At 45.9% G+C, this 18,218-nt stretch overlaps 1 protein-coding gene across 5 annotated transcripts in view; it reads left to right on the top strand.

Moving 5' to 3' along the window:
• ANAPC1 (anaphase promoting complex subunit 1) overlaps positions 1-18,218 on the top strand; it is a 394,152-nt gene that overhangs the window by 307,152 nt on the left and 68,782 nt on the right. Inside the window, exon 53 of one of the 5 annotated variants that reach the window (XR_012502948.1) lies at positions 9,422-9,525. The exons of the other annotated variants lie outside the window; for them this stretch is intronic. The gene's annotated coding sequence lies outside the window, so the exon portion shown is untranslated. The remainder of the gene's footprint in view (positions 1-9,421; positions 9,526-18,218) is intronic. 5 annotated transcript variants of the gene reach the window in all.

Genomic DNA, 18,218 nt, shown 5'->3' with positions numbered 1-18,218 from the left:
GCTGCCCACCCCAACCAGGTGGGGCCCTTCTCTCGGTCACGGGCAGGTTTCCACGGTGATCTGCACGGCTGTGAGAGGCTGACCAAGGCAGGGACGGCCAGCCTGGCCCAATGCCCACCTGGCCTCCTGCCCGGCCCTGACCGGCTGTCCCCTCTGGAAGAGCATTGCTCACCTTAGATGAAGACCACTGACTTCCCTTGACCTGTCTCTTTCTGAGGCAAGAACGATCCAGAAAAGTACTTCTGAAGACATGGTCAGTGCTGGGGCCCCTCCTGTAGAGCTGGAAAAATGGAGACTCCGTAGATTCCAGAACTTGATCAGACTGGCCCAGCGCTGGTCTGTGTGGTGTCTGGTCTGCATCTCTGATGTCTCCAAGTCTCCGTTTTCAAATCCATCTCTTAGAGAGAACAGTGCTTCCCACGCCAGCATGGGAGGATGTTTGCGGGGATGTAGGAAAGCGCTCAGCCTAACAGCTGGCACGACGGACAGATTCAATAGATGGTCACGATCGTCCTTGTTATTTCAATTCATAAAAATTGAGGATTAAAAAAATAATAATGCGTCAGAAAGTAGTAGAAACATGCCATTAGGGAAAGAAAACTCTGATTGGGTCCTAATGCCCTCAGCCATCAAATAATAGCAAAAGGGAGACAAGATCTAGAAAGCAAGGGAAGCAGAGACAGCAGGCTCAGGGAAAAGACAAAAAAGGGTTGGAGAGAGAGTGAGCAGAGTGGCCCCGGGCCAGCCAGCCAGAGCGCGACTTCTTTCGCCTGCGACGGCGTGACAAGGGCCCGGTCCTGCATCTGCAGAGCCAGACACGGTAGAGGGGCACCGATTTGCTTTAATGTAAATATTTTGCTGTCTTTCATTTTCCTGAACTTTTAACCTTGCTGGTAAACAGGGTACATAACAGTAAATGAATTGTTTTTCTGAGAACTGTCTTTTGAGGAAATAGGAAGAAAAAAAAAAAGGATTTTTATTAGCTAATTGTCAGTCTTGTGCGTGATTGAAAGCCTTATTATTCTGCTTCTTAACTCTGCTTCTGGAGACACTTGGCCACCAAAACTAATCTAAAAAAAAAAATAACTTTAAGTTGTATAAACACACCAATTCAAAAAAATAGCAAAAGTCAGACAATGAAGGGAGAAAAGTCATTCTGTGGAAGGTTTCTGAGACAATCCAAACTCCAGTTTGTTGTTTATAATTAGAAACTCTCCCTGAACTCTGTTTCCCTGTGGACTCAGATCCTTGCTCCATTTCCAGCCCTTGGAACTTCTGAGATGTTTAGGGAAGTCGGTGGGGGGGGCATCCGAAGTCCTGGCAGCAGAGTGAGCTTCAGATACACGTGTAATATCCTTTCTTCCTCCAGGCAGGTGGCTGACAGCAGCCTTTGTTTACTAACACTGTCCACTCTGTGGATTGTGCAAGAGTGTTTTGTGATAAAGGAAAACACTGAAGGGGGACCAAGCAGAAGGAGGAAGACCTGGGTTATAGCATGAGCTTTTCACTTGAAACTGTCATTTAACCTCTGCCCTGTCATGTCCTTAACTGTTAAAGGAAGATAGAAACTTTGGGCTTTGAAGCCTTGGGGATATGTGGTCAGAGCACCAGGTCTGTAACTGGCTTTGGAATCGTTGGAGGAAAAGACAAACCCTTTCTATACCAAGTTGTGATGGAGTCGTAGAGGTGATGGCAAATCCTTTAGGGATCCAAAGGCCTAATTGCGACCCCAGCCTCAAAACAACTCTCCCTCTCCTGACTTTTATACCTACAGTGATTGTGTCTGCTCAGTTGAAGGCTGGTGGAGTCTTTCAAATCAAGCTCCCATTGGAAGGGAAGCTGAAGACACTGAGAATAAACATTTCAAGTCTCCTAAGATATAGGGCAAGGTTGATAGGACTTCTAAAAAATTTCTTCCTGCCTTCTTAGAAGAAGGAAGAGGAAGTGGAAGAAAGAGGCAGAGATGAAATAAATTGCTGATTCTTTTTTAAAAATTATTTATCTGTTTGTTCATATTGAGGTATAGTTGAAGTACAATGTTATCTAAATTTCAGGTGTACCACAGAGTGATCCACAATTTTTAAAAGTTATATTCCATTTAGAGTTATTGTGAAATATTGACTATATTCCCTGTGTTGTACAATATATCCTTGTAGTTTATTTATTTCATACATAGCAGTTTATACACATTAATCCCCTACCCCTGTCTGGTCCCATCCCATTTTTCCTCCCCACTAATAGCCACTAGCTTGTTCTCTGTGATCTATTTCTTTTTTGTTATAGTCACTAATTTGTTTTATTTTTTAGATTCCACATATAAGTGATATCATACTGTATTTGTCTTTCTCTGCCTGACTTATTTCACTAAGCATAATACCTCCAGGTCCTGCAAATGGCAAATTTCATTCTTATGGCTGAGTAGTATTCCATTATATATACATATACACATTACATCTTCTTTATCCATTCATCTGTTGATGGACACCTAGGTTGCGTCCACATCTTGACTATTGGGAATAGTGCTGCTATGAACATTGGGGTACGTGTATCTTTTCGAATTAGTGTTTTCATTTTTTTCAGATATAGACCCAGGAATGGAATTGCTGAGTCATATGGTAGTTCTGTTTTTAATTTTTAAAGAAACCTCTATACTGCTTTCCACAGTGGCTGTACCAGTTTACATTCCTACCAGTTTTAAAGGCTGGATTGAAACAAATCACAGAGTGTGTTAAGAGAGGCAGTTGGTGAGAAGTTAATCCCTAAGGCTCTGTTCCCATCATTCTCCCCTCCTTTTCTTTCAGAATAAATTAAGGAGTGGGCTCAAATCCAGGCTGTGTGTGTGGTATTTTTATCTGATGGACAACCTCATACTCCCAATCAGATCTCATCTGGGCTTGTAAAGCACCTCCTTCCTGCCCTCTGGGCACCTCCCTTCTTTAAATATTATGATCATACACACATATGAGTCTGCTCTGCAGAAAAACCCAGGGGGGTCTTCAGTCCTCTGCAATTCATTGGGAAGTTTAGTTCTGGAAGGCCTGAGCTGGTGTTACCAGCAAACCGTTCCACACATTCCGATAGTTCTGCAGATCGCCACTCTCCCAAAGCAAACAAGAGGAGACATCAGTTAATACTACAGAATGGGAACTTCCTTCATTTCCCAACCTTCCCGTTGACCAGAGTGTCAGTCAGTGCCGTGTTTGTGGGGACTGGTAAGTTTGAAGATGCATTTGTCAGGCTGTGTAGATAAAATATTTTTGAGAAATTCGGTTGTCTGTAGTTGATACTTTTTCTTTTCCTCTCCTTGATTTATTTCAAACTATTTACACCGGCAGACTTGCGTGTTGTTTTAGGATGCACTTAACATCCTGAAGAAGTTAGTTACTTGGGGTGGTGCTTGCTGTTCCTGCTCTGGTTGGTTGGTTGATTCTAATATCCAAGGCTCTTCTTCTCTGGGTTCCTAGTAATGACTAAGCTGATTGTTCTCCAGCCAGATAATGAAATAGGAGTTTTTAAGGCAGAGACCGCCTGGGTAGTGTTACTAAATACAGCTCCTGTGTGTGTGCACGTGTGTGTTTCTATCTCGAAAGTGCTTTGCAAAATTACCTGAATACTTGTGTGGAAGTGGTGGCGTGCCCCAGCAAAGTTAGAGTTGAGAGCATTCCTCCCATTGGTAAATAAATCTTCCCCTACGATCCATCATCACATCTGAATCTCCTTCAGCTCCTCTCTCCTAAACTCCTGCTAGGAAAAGGGCCCCCTAGTGTGGCAGGTTGGGGGGTGCTGTTTATTTGAGTCTAACTCTGTGTTTCTTATATTGAGTTCAATCAGGAAAATTCTACTGTTTACTGGAGGGGGAAAACGTAATGCCTACTGCACATCCGTTGTACGACACTGGCTTAAATGACGAAACAAACGCAAGTACTAGAAAGCTGGGACTCTTTTAAAGAAAAGGTTGTGAAATGATAATGTGATGGTGTTCACTTTAGGAAAAACTTTTAAATCCTCTAAGGGTAACATGTCATTTAGATACCCTCCTCCTAGTACCTGTAAAAATAGATTTTTAGCTTGATTTATGCCAGTGTGTGTAACTTCAGCATAAAATATCATCTCCCTTGATTTCTCCCTAAATTCAAGGAGAAATACATCTTTCCATCAGAGACAAGAATCTAATATTTATTGAAAACGTTGGACATATTTGTTCTAAAAAGCACTTCCATACCCTCAGCCACAGCCTGATGAGGCAGGTAATAGCTTCCTCCCCATTTTAAGATGGAGAAATGAGGAGCGGTGGACAAGCAACTCGCCCCAAATGACCCAGTTAGGAAGTGGCCACGCTGGTCCTCCGAGTGGGTTTATTTAACCAAACTGTTTAAAAGTATGAACTTCGTTTGTGAAACAACCTTATGTGATTGGTGTTACTGACCCAGATTCATCACCAATCATCAGACCCAAAACAAAGTCATACAACTAAAGACCAGCACGACCAGAACAGAGAGAAGACAAAAGCTCCTGGGCGCTTTCAGGCAGGCGCCCTTCCTCGTCTCCGTGTCCCAGCGCAGGATGGACGCTGCTCACGCTGCATGGTAATGAACCCCCTTCTAGAAAGGGGCTCTCAGTCCCTCTCGCAGTGGCACGATGGCCAGGATGCTCCTGATTCAACATCAGGCTGGTGTGAGTGGCACTGAATAGAGCATCTCGGGCAGAGCAATGTGGCCCTTTAACTCTGCCATAACCACTGGTCACCCTGACAGCTCCCCCCCACATCGCTTCTTCAACAGAGCGCCGAATGGGGAGGGGAGGATCAGATACAGGATCTGCTCTTCTCACCCATGAAGACTTTTTTTTTTTAAAAAAGGCTCTGCCCATTCACACAAAAAGCAGAACCTTGATCACAGCGGGCTGACACTGTATTGCGACGAGAGGGAGGGAAACTCCACTGTTGAGTAAACATCATAAATCTGTAGAAGAGACAGACTGCCTCTGCTCAGATTAGCTCCTGCTACAATTTTAGCTTCAAGTCTTAATGCCCTAAACATGAACAGCACAGGTCTGATTCATGAGGCCACTTTGCCAGTCTCAGGGTTGAGAGCCGCTCCCCACTCCCTGCCTTTATTCCCCGTGGCTCAGTAACCACTTAAGCAAATTTCCCCATTAAATATACAAGGCGACTGAGTGCAGTAAAAACTAAAGGATGTGGCAGAAAAACCCCAGCGCCTCTCCAGGCAGACCTTGCCGGGTGCCAGAGAGCGGTTTTGCTCAGTTTGGCCTCCGGAATCCTGAATGTCCCGCCGTGGATGCCACTGTAAGTCACGCACACCTTGCTTTTGCCCACCAGTCATCTGCAGTCTGTGCATTACACCTATAAGACCATCTGCTTCCCAGGCGGTCATGTGGTTTATACACGGAGCAGCTGGACGTGCCCTAGTTACATGGGATACAAGCGATGCCCACACACGGCATTTGAGAACGGGGCTGAAGGTCACACTCAGGAGGTGACCAAATTAGCCCCTAACGTCCAACCAGGAAGGAAAGGGGGTTTGGTCTTGTCCAGGTAGCACCTCCCCCTCAAATAGGATTGTGGGTCCCTTGAATAATTCCTGCATAGAAATCATTCTTGTTGAGCAATTAATACATACTGGACACATTTAATAAAAAATTCTGAGTCTCCAGCGAGGTGGCAGAGGGTCTCTGCACACGTGATCTTACTCACACACACGCCCTCCTTTACACTTGGACCCTTGTGTGGGCCAGCAATACCAAACAGTTAACCACAGTACAGCTGCAACGGTCCAAATTATAGGGATTTAAAGTCTAAATTTTCCATGATATTGAGGCTTTATAGAGTCAACGTTTCAAGCGAGTTTTGATTTTCTCTTAGATCAGGTTTCAGCAGACTTCTTCTCTAAAGGGCCAAACAGCAAAGATTTCAGTCTTTGTAGATCTCTGCCATGACTCTTCAGCCCTACCATTGCAGCACAAAGGCAGCCATAGGTCATATGGAAAGAAATGAGAGTGGCTGTGTTTCAATAAAACTTTATTTACAAGGACAAGTAGTGGGCCAGGTTTGGCCCAGGGGCCAAAGTTTGAGACCCATAGTTTTAAACTCAAGCTGTCATTAAAACACCTGAGTCTGTCTAACCTATCAGAAGCAAAGTTGGGTGCCAGGGCCCTTGCAGTCAGGCAGCAGAAGGCGACAACTGTTTAAGAAGCACTGTGACCAGCATTGCTCCCACCCCTAGATGGCCAGGCCAGCAGGTCTCAACATGTGATCCTCAAGGAGACAGAAACGGGCATTTTGCTAGGAAAGAGTTCTCTGAACTAGTAAGTTTGGGAAATCTTGGGTTAGAGAGTTGAACTCTTCCATTACTGCAGGACTTCTCAGGGCCTTTAATGTGCTAATGAACACTATTAACCTCTAGGAAGGGAAAGCAGCTGAAGTCTCCCACGCTGCCCTGACCTTTGTGAACAGTCCTTTGTGTGCAGGGCAGTCTGCTCAGGAGTCTCTGAGAAGAATGTTCTAGACCTCAGGTCCTAAAGTTTTTCATACTGTCTTACTTTTCTACCTCTTGTCCCAACTGTTCCCCCTTCAGGGTACCCACCTCAGCTGCTACCACCCACACAGTAGCCCACGTCATCCTCAGAGTCACACTGTGGTCCACTGGGGGACTTCAGAGCTTCTCCCCGTGACGCAGTGTGGATGTGCTCAGCTTGGAGGGGGTGAGAACGGCAGCTTCAGGGTGGAGGCTGCCTCATCTCTTTCCTCTGTTTCTACAACCTGCTGCTTAAAAGTCTGGTATTTATGACCTTGTAGAATGTTCCAGAACCTCATGAGTCTCCTAGGCTCCTGGTTTGAGAGACTGTGGAAAGGCTCCATAAGAACGCAGGCTCAGAGCTTCATGAATCCTGACACAGGAGCAGCTGGCTTTAGTCAGGAAACTTAGGGCCGCCGATTGAAGCCCAGGGATAGGACATTCATGCTGGAAGGTCACCACCTCCTGAGCCCTCGGCGAGAAGCAGGACGTGGAGGTACAGTCACTGCTACGGTGGAAAACCATCCCAGGAGGGTGGTTTAGGCTAGATTCTGAGCTCTGAGGAGTCTTTGGTGCATGGCTTTTAAAATGGAAAAGCTGATGCCAGCCAGCACAGGCTCAGACGGGGGGCTGGTGGGGAGGTGTGTGAGAGAGCTTCACAAAAGAAGCTGGGGTACTGCTTGGGGGGTGTCTTGGGGGCAATTCAGACCTTTCTGGGCCCGTCTGAGGAGCGAGGTGTTGTAGCCAAGTTTGGGATCAGACTTACAAGACTCGCTTCTTTAAGCCTATGCTTTAGTCACCAGCACTGAGCCCACTCTCAGAACTAAGCAGTAAATAAAGAGAAGCCTACAAAGCTCTCCCCAGCCTGCAAAGACCCCCAGTATGTGGGACGCAGTGGTTGATGGGAGAGGGTCCCTCCATCTGCCCAGTGGAGAAGGGGTTCCTGAGCTTTATTTATAATGTGTAATATTTAATAAGGAGGCTGTGTACTATTTTTGCCATTGAAAGTTACTTTTTAATACATGCACCCCAGTGTTCAGAGCAGCACTATTTACAATAGCCAAGACATGGAAACAACCTAAATGACCATCGGCAGATGACTGGATAAAGAAGTTGTATAGTGTATATATACACAATGGAATACTATTCAGCCATAAAAAAGAATAAAATAATGCCATTTACAGAAACATGGATGGACCTTGAGATTGTCATACTGAGTGAAGTAAGTCAGAAGGAGAAAGAAAAACACCATATGATATCACTTATGTGTGGAATCTAAAAAAAGGTGGGGGACACAAATGAACTTATTTACAAAATAGAGACAGACTCACAGAAAACAAACTTATGGTTACCAGAGGGTAAACGGGGTGGGGAGGAATAAATTGGGAGTTTGAGATTTGCAGATACTAACTACTATATATAAAATGGATAAACAACAAGGTCCTACTGTCTAGCACAGGGAACTATATTCAATACCTTGTAATGCCCTATAATGAAAAAGAATATGAAAAGTAATATATATATATATATTCTATAAATCTACTATACTTTAATGGGGGGGGAAGCACTTTTTTAAAAAGACAAAGAGAATCAGGAAAAAAGATATGACTTTAGGCTTAGGCTCATTTTCATCTTAGAAAGATGGGTGAGTCCTGTGAACATGTCCTTAGATTTGTTGATCTGTTGTTATCTCCACCCTGTTTTGTTGTTCTTTGTTTTTTTTTTTTTCATTTGTGTGGCCGCCTGACTTTCCTGGTGGTGATTACTAAGAAAACTCCTAAACTGAATCAAAACAACGACAAGAGCATAAACAAAGAACCAAGTCACCCAGCAGTACAGCTCAGACCCTCTTGGCGAGTGTCGGTTTTCCACAGACTGTCTTTGTGTTTCAAATGCACCTGCTTCCTTTTTTCTCTCTTATTTCCTGAGTACTACGGAGAATCCCTCCTTCTTTCCCAGGGATCCAAAAGGACCTCCCCCCGCCGCCCCTGGGTGGGACCCACACAGGCCTTCGGCAGAGCTGAGCCCCACCCTCCTTCCCCTACCCACTCCCCACCCACCCCCACCCCAGGTTGAAGGGCCTTCCCAGCCGAGACTCCCCCTCCACCCAGGCCAGGTGTCCGGTCCTGAAGCCAGGTTTTGGTGAAAGCCTTTTATGGCTGTCTGCCTCATCCAGGGAACCTTGGTCCTTCAGATGAGACACTTTGTGGGCAGAGGGACCCCCTTCCTATGAGGAACTATCACTCATAAGAAGAGTCATCACTAGGGCCCTTGTATTTCCTGCCTGAAGAATAGTCAAACATAAAGCTGAAAAAATATAATTGTAAATAAAACTTTGTGTAACTAAAAATAGACAAAATTCTTTTTGCATAAAACCATAAAAGAATTTGAGACAAAAGTAAATAAATTAAATGCCAAGTGGGGAAAAAAAAGAAGAATGTCATAAGTCTATATGCGCTGGCACTGAATCACTGCCAGCTGAAGAAAGGAAACTATAGAACAATATGCACAATACGATCCTATTTGTCTAAAAAAGAATATATACCCTCCCACGTGTATCTGTGCAATGGAAACAGGAGAAAAGTAAGACGCAGAACCGCGTTCTGTAGGACAGAACCTATGTGACTGAACTCTGCATTTGTAAACACTTCTGTGGATGCCAGGGCATATACAGACTGGATCCCCAACAGCAGCCATGTCTGGAGAGCTGGGTTGTGGGGGGACATGGGGGATGCTAACTCTTTACCTTCTACCAGGTTGGCAAACTGTAGCCCTGCTTTTGTAAATAGAACTTTATTGGGAAAAAAAAAGAGTAGTCAGTCCCGTTTCCTCCTGGGATGTCAGAAATGGGTTCTAATCCTTCTACTTCCACGATCTCACCTCCCCAGCGTCTGCATTTTACAAATGGGACCATAGAGAGCTTCCAGGCCTCTGTCTGACCCAGGCAGGGAAGATGGAAGTGGCCTCCCCTCACTGCACTGAGAGCGGGCAGGTAAGAGCCAGACAGGCCTGAGTTCAAATCCCAGCCCTACTCTGACTAACTGTGATCCAAGGCTACTCACCCAACCTCTTTGAGCCTCAGTTTCCTCGTCTGTAAAATGGGGACAAGCCCAGACCCTGCCCCCTGGGGTTGTAGGGAGAGGTGAAGCTGGGGCTGTGTAGGGCTTTCCGAGTGGAGCCTGACGGCTCACCAGGAAAGGCTGTGGCCCGTCCATCCCGGGGCGGCTGTGCCAGATCAGAGGGAAGCTCAGCAAGCCACTTGAAAGGGACCTTGACTCATTTTTGTGGTAACTGAATGTGCAGTTCAGGAAGTGCTTCGCAAGAACGGACTGGGCTCCAGCCGCCCCCTCGTCCCCCTGCCCTCCGCTCCGAATCCTGCGGTCCTCCCAGCGCCGGTGGAGCTCCCGCAGCCTTCCCCCCAGGCATCGGCCAGCGCGCATCGGCCGCGAGGACCGCAGGAGCCGCGCATGCGCGCCGCGAGCCCGCGGAAGGCTGCCGCGGGTGGGGTCCGCGGCGGGAGGACAGACCACCTGGGTCATCCCTGAGGCCGGGGGCTCAGCTCTCGGAGCCTCGTAATTGGCGCTTCCGTGCGTCAGGCCAGCACCGAGCGCTTGACGTTTAATCGTCACAAGCAGCTCTCCTGGAAAATACTGAACTTGTCACCATTTAAGGATGGGGAAACTGAGGCACCTAGAGGTTATAAAATGCCCGGGCATGTGGAAGGGGAGTCTGGAGTTGGTATCTGAGCCCGGGGAGTAGGACTGCAGAGGCTACCTCCTAACCGTTGGCATCTAGAACCCGGTACCGGGTAGGTTTCAGTGGTTCGTCGTAGGGCTGGAAGTGTGGCCACGCACTTGATGTCGTGAGTGTGCAGGGAAAGAGGGGTGTCGGGGGCCTTCAACTCCTAATGCTGCTTTGCTGACGGGCGGGGGAGGGCCTGTGAGTGTGGAGGAACCTCAGGGCATGTGGCAGGGACCCCTCTGGCTCTCAGTGGGATGCCCCCTCCAGCTGCTTTGGGAGTAGGCATGACCATGCCCACTGCACCCATTTGGACCTTCCAGCCCCCCTGGAATCTCCCACTGAACACCCAGGAGACACTGGCAGGAGCCCGTGGGCTCTGTGTACTGAGGTCAGCAGAGAACTACGGGGTGACCTGTTTGGGGGGGATGACACCAAGGGGACCAGAGATCAGATGGGGTGAGGGACGTCTGAGAGGAAGAGGCTGCTTAGCCATTAGCCCAGACCCGGCCGTCCTTCCCTCCCACCTCCCCCCGGCACTGGCCACCACGGTTTCCAGGGAGAGGGAAGTTGGGGAGTAAAATGATGTTAGCAAGTGAGTGGCACAGGATTGCAGAGCTGGCGTGCAGAGCTGGCATGCAGGTCCTGATAAAAGCAGATCCACCCCTGTCCCCTGCCTCACGGGCCTGGGGGAAAGAGAACTCTGTGAACTGAGCTGTCCCTGCTGGGAAGTCAGGGCCTGTAGTTCCTCATTCAAGCCACACGCCCTGATCCCCAAGGCAGTTAAAATCCCCGAGTTGCCCAACTCGGTTGGGGGATGCCTGGCTCCTCTGTCCTGCTCACCCTCGGAGCTCGAGCGCTGGCAACAGGCCAGGTCTGTCTGGCCTCCAAGGCCGGACAGTGACCCACTCCCTGCGTCCTAAAGCCCACGTGCCGAGGAGGAGGCTGCAATTCTAATGGCCCAGAACCATCTGTTCCCCGTTTGTCATTGTCAAGCTCTGATGCCTTTTGGGACTAAGTTTGAAGGACAGTTTTTACTGTTGTAACCAAAAAAAAAAAAACAAAAAACAAAAAACAAAAACCCCAAAAAACAAAAAACCCAAAAGGAAACAAGCAATTACAAGCCTCCTCTATTTCAGAACTTTTTTCTGTGTCGGTACAAAGCCATTCCAGTAAATAGGAACTTTGACCAAATTACCCTCCCCGACAGTGAGCCGCAAGGGCATCTCCTCCCTGCCCTTCACACCCCATTGTGCTGAGAAATGTTGAGATAAATTCAGATAAATACGTTCGGGCTGAGGCTGGAATACCACAAGCAGCAAGAAACATTCCGTTTTCACCCGGGCTAGTCTGTGCATCTTTCAGAGGATGCTTACCACCTGGCCCGGTGTCCTTGACGCTCCATGATCACAATGCCTTGATACCAGCGTCTGCTCACAGGAGCAGCACCACTGTTTACCTTCCTAGCCTGTAGTGGCTCCTCCTCTGTTCTGGACGTTTCCAATATGTGCTTGTTCATACAATGGATGCATCGGTTCAGTTCCGACTCACGGGAACTGCGGGGGTGCGCGGGTCAGCCCCGAGGGCTCTCACAGCCTTCCCACTCTGTGCCCTGGCAAGCTCAGGTGTCACCAGATCCAGAACAGCCATAAAATACCCTGTCTGCTAGAGGCCGAGGGTGGGTGAGCGGTCCTCTTGGAACTAGTGATGGACCACGGCTTGTCCCAGGCTCTGCTGAACCCTGGAAGACCGCCCCCCACCACCACCACTTTGGGAAGTGGTCTGGGTTGGGGACACCAGGAGGATGCTTCCCAGCAGGAGGCAGGGTCTGGGTTCCTGGGAGGTGACAAGTAAGCCTCTTGGTCCCTCTCTATCTTCCTGCTTGTCATGCAAGGTGTTTTGGTAGCATCCTTGGTGGTTTCAAACAACACACATGTATCCTCAGACAGCTCTAGAGGCCAGGCACCCAAAATCAGTCTCACTGGGTTGAAGGCTAAGTATCATTGTTTTGGAGGTTCTGGGGGAGATTCAGCTTTGTTGACTGTTCCAGCTTCTAGAGGTGGCCTGCGCCCCTGGCTAGCACTTGGAGAAGCCTCGTTACAAAGATGCAGCCAAACCTTGTCAGGGGAGCTACATTATATTCGGGGCCACCCAGCATTATTCCCATCTCTGCTGCACCCAGGTTCCTCGGGGGCAATGCCCCTTCCTTCCATCATGTGATATCTTGGGGAGGGGGTGGCTCCAAATGCCACACAGGAGCGAGAGGTGCCAGCTCGTCCCTCTTCCCTCTTGGTGCAGCAGGGGCGGGGGGAATGTGCCACCCCACTCCATCCTTGGGATGCTGCTGCCTGAGACTTGGGAGCTGAACTTGTTGAGCTCAGCAGTGACCCCTGACCACATCACTCCTGTTTCATGCACATTTTTGGCATTCCCATTCTCTGGACCTGCCCATTCCCGAACCTGAAGGTCCAGCCTTCCCCGTGATTCAGGGAACTGCCGTTCTCTTAGTGCAGAGACCCCTTTGGGATGGAGTTCATAGATACACATTCTGTTGCTTGCACTCAAGACCTGTGATACAAGGATTGTCCACTGTGTCTAATAAATGGAGGACTAGAGGATTCATTTTAGTGCCATCTTACAAATGGGTTGATGTGTCTTGGAAACCTGGTCCTGGCATCAGGGCCCTAGCTGCTGTCAGTGAGGGGTGTGTCTGGGGGAGGTGGGGAAGGGTTGCACTGGGGGAAGGTCGGTGATGGAGGATGGAGTTGGTTTCACTGGTTATCTGTTGTACAACAAACTACAGGCTCTCCAGTTACGTAAGACGGCATTGTCATTGCCAGAGCCCTGATGGGGTTCAGAATATGCTGCCCCCAAACATGGTACCTGGGCATACTGAGTGTTTTAAGCTGAAGGGCCTTGGGAAAATGGCAGCTAGAAGCTTATCTGACTATCTCCCTAACTTGCCCTTCCTCCCTCAGACAGGTTATAACACCCTCATGTGAAAGGTGCCCTCCCTCACCTGGAGGACAGGAGCACCCTTATCTCTGAAGACAGACGCCTAGAAGAATCCTAGCAAACAGGCCTTGCTCAGTTTCCCCTAGTTTATCGCGCTGACCTCCCAGCCCTTCATCTGTCATCTTCCTCCACGCCCGGGCACTCTTCGTCACCGCCAGCTCACAATTCTCAGGACTAGCTCTTGCTCTGGGTCTTCATTTCCTTATAAAGGTTTCCATGTCACGTAAAACTTACATAAACTAAATGTGTACGCTTGTCTCCTGTTCATCTTTGTCAATTTAATTTTGAGACCCAGAGAGGGACCCCACGATGGTGGGAGAAAGACTTTTTTCCTCTCCTGTAGCCCCATATTTGCTCACTAAATCCCCACTTACACTGCTGTGGGCAGGATCGTAGGATGCGGCAGTGGGTGTGAGGGTTAGTAGCAGCAGGCGGGAGCCTAAGTGAAGGCTGGCGGGGTTTCCGTTTAGTTTCATCTCTGAAGCACCTTGATGTGCACTGCATGTTTGTTGAACGAATGAATGAGCAAAGGTTGAAGTCCAAACCAGCCTTCTTGCTAGTGTTCCGAACTGCCCACTGAGAGCTACAGGGATGCTTCAGCCACAAGCCACACACACAGCCAAAGAGCAGTGAACATCGCCCGTTTTCTTCTTGTTTTGTTTTACGCCTCAAGGACTCACATGGACCGGGAACAAAACAAAAACTCAAATCCCCAAACTGGGCTTTTACTTGAAGGTAAGTGGCAGAGCAGAGAGCAGTGAACGCTGGTGCTGTGCAGTTTTAAAGCATTTTGGAATGACATAGATGCAAATAAATCAGCAACAGCAAGTAAGAGACGCCCACTGTTTCCCCTTCTCTCTTCCCAGAGGCTGCTCGTTTCTTGGCCCTCTCTCGTATTTAGATCCTCTAGAAATGCACAAATAACTCCAATTGCATGTCAGACGTGCAAAAAAATACATAATCTTCATCTTTATATTTTTTAAATAGCTAAGCTCACCTTGCACTCAAGGCCCCTTTCCTATGGGGAGCAACAAAATATTTCATTACACTAACTGAAGAGTTCTCAGTTTCTCCTGTTTTAAAACAGACTCAGTGGGGTCTAACTTTCTGATGTCATCCAAGATTTCTTCTCCTTTTTTCTTTTTCTAAGACACAGTCCTGGATGTCATCCAAGATTTCTTCTTCTTTTTTCTTTTTCTAAGACACAGTCCTGGTGCCAGCAGTGGCTCTGTGTGCCCTGTCACATTCAGAAGGGAGGGTCTAGCCTCACACAGAAGCAGAGTCTTCAGACATCAGCCTCTGGCCTCATGTGTGCCCCCTCCTCCCCGCCAAGATGTCCTGGCATCTATGTCCGGGGTCAGTTGTGGGCTGCCCTCATAATGGGCTCAGCTCTGAGGTCTGCTGTGACCTGTGTCTGTCCTCAGACTGGCTGAGAAGTGATCAATGGCAGGGTTATACCACAGTCAGTTGGTCTGTTCACCTGCTGATGGCCATTTGGACTATTTCCAAATTTGCATTGGAATTGCGTTATGCATAAAGCTGTGAAGAACATGTGCAAATCATCTTGTGGACAAATGTTTATTTTTTTTTTTCTCTTGGGAAAATACATAGGAGAAATACCTGGGTCATACTATAAGTGTTGAATTTACAAGTAAAGGTGATTGCATGTTCCCACCAACAAGGTATGAGAGTTCCCATTGTTTTATGTCTTCACCCACGTTTGGTGTAGTCAGTCTTTATAAAATTGTAAGCATTCTAGTGCATGAGAAAGATCTTATTTTAATTTGCATTTCTCTAATTACTAATGAAGTTGAGCACCTTTGTCTCTGTTTATTGGCCATTTGTAAAGTCTCTGTGCTTGTCTTTTGCCCATTTTTAATATTGGATTGGACATCTTTTTATTATGGATTTATAGGAATTCTTTATATATCGTGGATACAAGTATTTTGCCAGCTAAATATTGTGACTATTTTCTCCCCCTAAAAATCAAAAAAAAATTTTTAAAAATTTGTGCTTTGGATGTCCTAAGAAATCTTTGCCTTCTCCAAGATTGCAAGGTCTTCTATGTTTTCTTCCACAGGTTTTATAGGATTAGGAGTTTATTTTTAAGTTTATCACTGATAAGCCTAAATATGTGTTGCTCAATTTTTATTTGAGGATTTTCTAGACACTTTGTTGTTGATTTCTAATTTTTATGTGTTCAGTGTCACATGCTGTATGATGTCATGTAGGTAACAGGCAAAAACTATTAGCAGTTATCTCTAAAAGAGATTACAGAAGGACAACAAAAAGAGTAGTCTTTCTGAAAAACTGAAGTATAGTTGATTTATAATGTGTTAGTTTCAGGTGTACAGCAAAGTGATTCAGGTATATGTGTATGTGTGTGTGTGTGTACACAAATCTATTCTTTTGGGGGTTCATTTTCATTATAGGTTATTACAAGGTATTGAATATAGTTCCCTGTGCTATACAGTAGTCCTTTATTTGTTATCTATTTTATTTATATTATCTATTGCTTATATTAATCCCAAACTCCTAATTTTTCTTTCCCCATCTTTCTCCTTTGGAAACCATTAAGTTTGAAAAATAGGAGTCTTATTTTGCCCAATATGTACCATTTTTGGTATCTTCTTCCCATGTTGAAGACCCTAAAAGTTTCCATCTGTTATCATTTCTCTGAATAACTGAATAACTTCTTTTTACGTTTTCTGATAAAGAATTCTCTCAACCTCATTTAACTCAAAATATCTATTACCTTAATTTTTGAAGGATATATTTACTGGATGTAGAACTTTAGCATTTATCATTTCATTATCTTATCACCTCATGATTACTGAGAAGCTTCTGTTAAAAAGGTAGGTGTGATCTGTATCATTGGTCCATGTAGCTGTGTCATTTTCTTCTCTGGCTGCTCAAGATTTTGCCCTTTATTTGTCAGCAGTTTAACTCAGACATGTGTCTCTGTGGTGTGTGTGTATGTTTATCTTCCTTGGAGTTTATCGAGATGCGTGGGTTTAAAAGTTAATGTTTTCTATCGAGTTTAGGGCATTTTCAACCATATTCTTTCAAATACTTTTCCTGCTCACGTTCCCTCTCTTCCCCTTCTAAGATTCCAGTTACACACGTGTTCAAATGCTTGGTATTGTACCGTATGTCACTAAAGCACATTCATTTTAAAAAATCTTTTTCACTCTGTGTTTTTAAGAAATGATCATCTATATTGGCCTGCCTTCTAGTTCACGTACCTTTTTTCATCGGTTGCCTCCAACCTGATGTTAGGTCTAGCCACTGAATTTTTCATTTCTGAGTCTTATCAGTTCTAGAACTTCCATTCGATTCTTTATTTAAAATTGTTTCCATTGCTCTGCTGAGATTCTCCACCTGTTCACTCATCGTGGCAATCTTTTCCTTTAATTCCTCCAACATATTTATAATAGCTCCTATAAATTTCTTGTCTGCTAATTTCAACATCTGGGTACCCTGGAGTTCTGTTTCTGTTGATCGATTTTTTTTCTTGAGTATGAGTCACATTTTTCTGTTTATTTGCATGTTTAATAATTTTTTATTGAATACTGTTTTTTTGTGGACAGTAGGTTTAGAAATTCTCTATTCTTTAGTCTTCCTTTGATGATAGCAGGCAGTTAATTATGGCCTATCACCTTGAAGTTGTGGAAGCCTGGTTTTTACTCTTTAAAATGGGTCTGTTTTGATGTTTTTCTTAGTCTGAAGGAAAAATCTTTAATCTTGAGATGTAGTCATTGCTCACCTCCCTTCCTCTTACCTGGATGTCAGCAGAATGTCTCTCCTGGAAAAACTGGCAGGATTCAAACTCCAAGCTCTGTCTCTCATTAAATGGGCAGCAGTTGAAATCTCTGCTCAGCTCTTTAAAATTTTAGCTTCTTTCAGGATTTATCCCCTCGATTTCCAGCCTCTCTGGCAGCCTTGAACTCTGTCCTCAGAGCCTCGTGCTGTCAAGCAATTAGCTGTAGCTTTCTACCTGGCAGACTGAGAGCCCTCAGCGGAAAATGGTCTCAACGTAGATCTCACCTCGTGTGGTTCCTTCCTTCAAAGGTCAAAGTCCCTCCAGTTTCTGCCTGCACCTGGTTGCTCTCCAATGCTTTCAAATAGTTGGATTCTGAAATATTTTGTTCAGAATTTATGCTTGTTATCTGCAGGAAGACTGGCCCAGTAAGAGCTACTTCACCATCATGAGAACTAGAACTTCTTCTATACTCATTTTAAGGTTTTTTAAATGTATTGCATAATTGGTCTCCATAAATATTGCACCAGAATACATTCTTACTGGTAGTAGATGAGAGTCCTTCATATCCAGCCCCCTTGGCAGACAGAATTTCTTAAGCTAAATATCGTGGAACCCCTGAACCTTAGAGACCACCAGATGCAGCAAGTCCCAGTTCAAAAGTCCCTGGACCCCCAAAGGATTCATGAAGGTAGTGTAGGGCTAAAGGGCAATTTTTGTAAGTTATAAATACTATTTCCAAATATAAAACATACAGTTACCCATAACTAAAACCTTGAAAGACAGTATTTTTGGTTAAAATGACATCATATTTTTCATGGAGACATTGGTTTCTTTTGATTGTCATGACTTCTGCTTGTTCTGCTTTTGACCAGCTCAAACCAGCAAAATGCATTATTATTGATAAATGAAGTGTGGATTTTAGGACATAGGAACCTTGGGGAGAAATTGAACGAGAGGAGTTGCTGGTGGTGCTGGACCCTTTGAGCAGTGATGGGCTTTTCCCGCAGATGAATTTAGACTTCATCTTTGGATCCATCTTTGTCTGAATAGCTTTGTCAGCTACAGCTTTAGCCCCTTTATTTACTGAGGCCCAGAGAGACGAAGGAACTTGCCTGGAGTCATATGGACTTACTCCCATTGTGGGTGCAGAGATCAAAATCCCAGATCAG

This window comes from Camelus bactrianus, chromosome 28 (genome assembly GCF_048773025.1).
Source record: "Camelus bactrianus isolate YW-2024 breed Bactrian camel chromosome 28, ASM4877302v1, whole genome shotgun sequence".
NCBI lineage: Eukaryota > Metazoa > Chordata > Mammalia > Artiodactyla > Camelidae > Camelus > Camelus bactrianus.
Note: the sequence above shows the minus strand (reverse complement) of the source record. Positions and strands in the feature narration are given on the sequence as shown.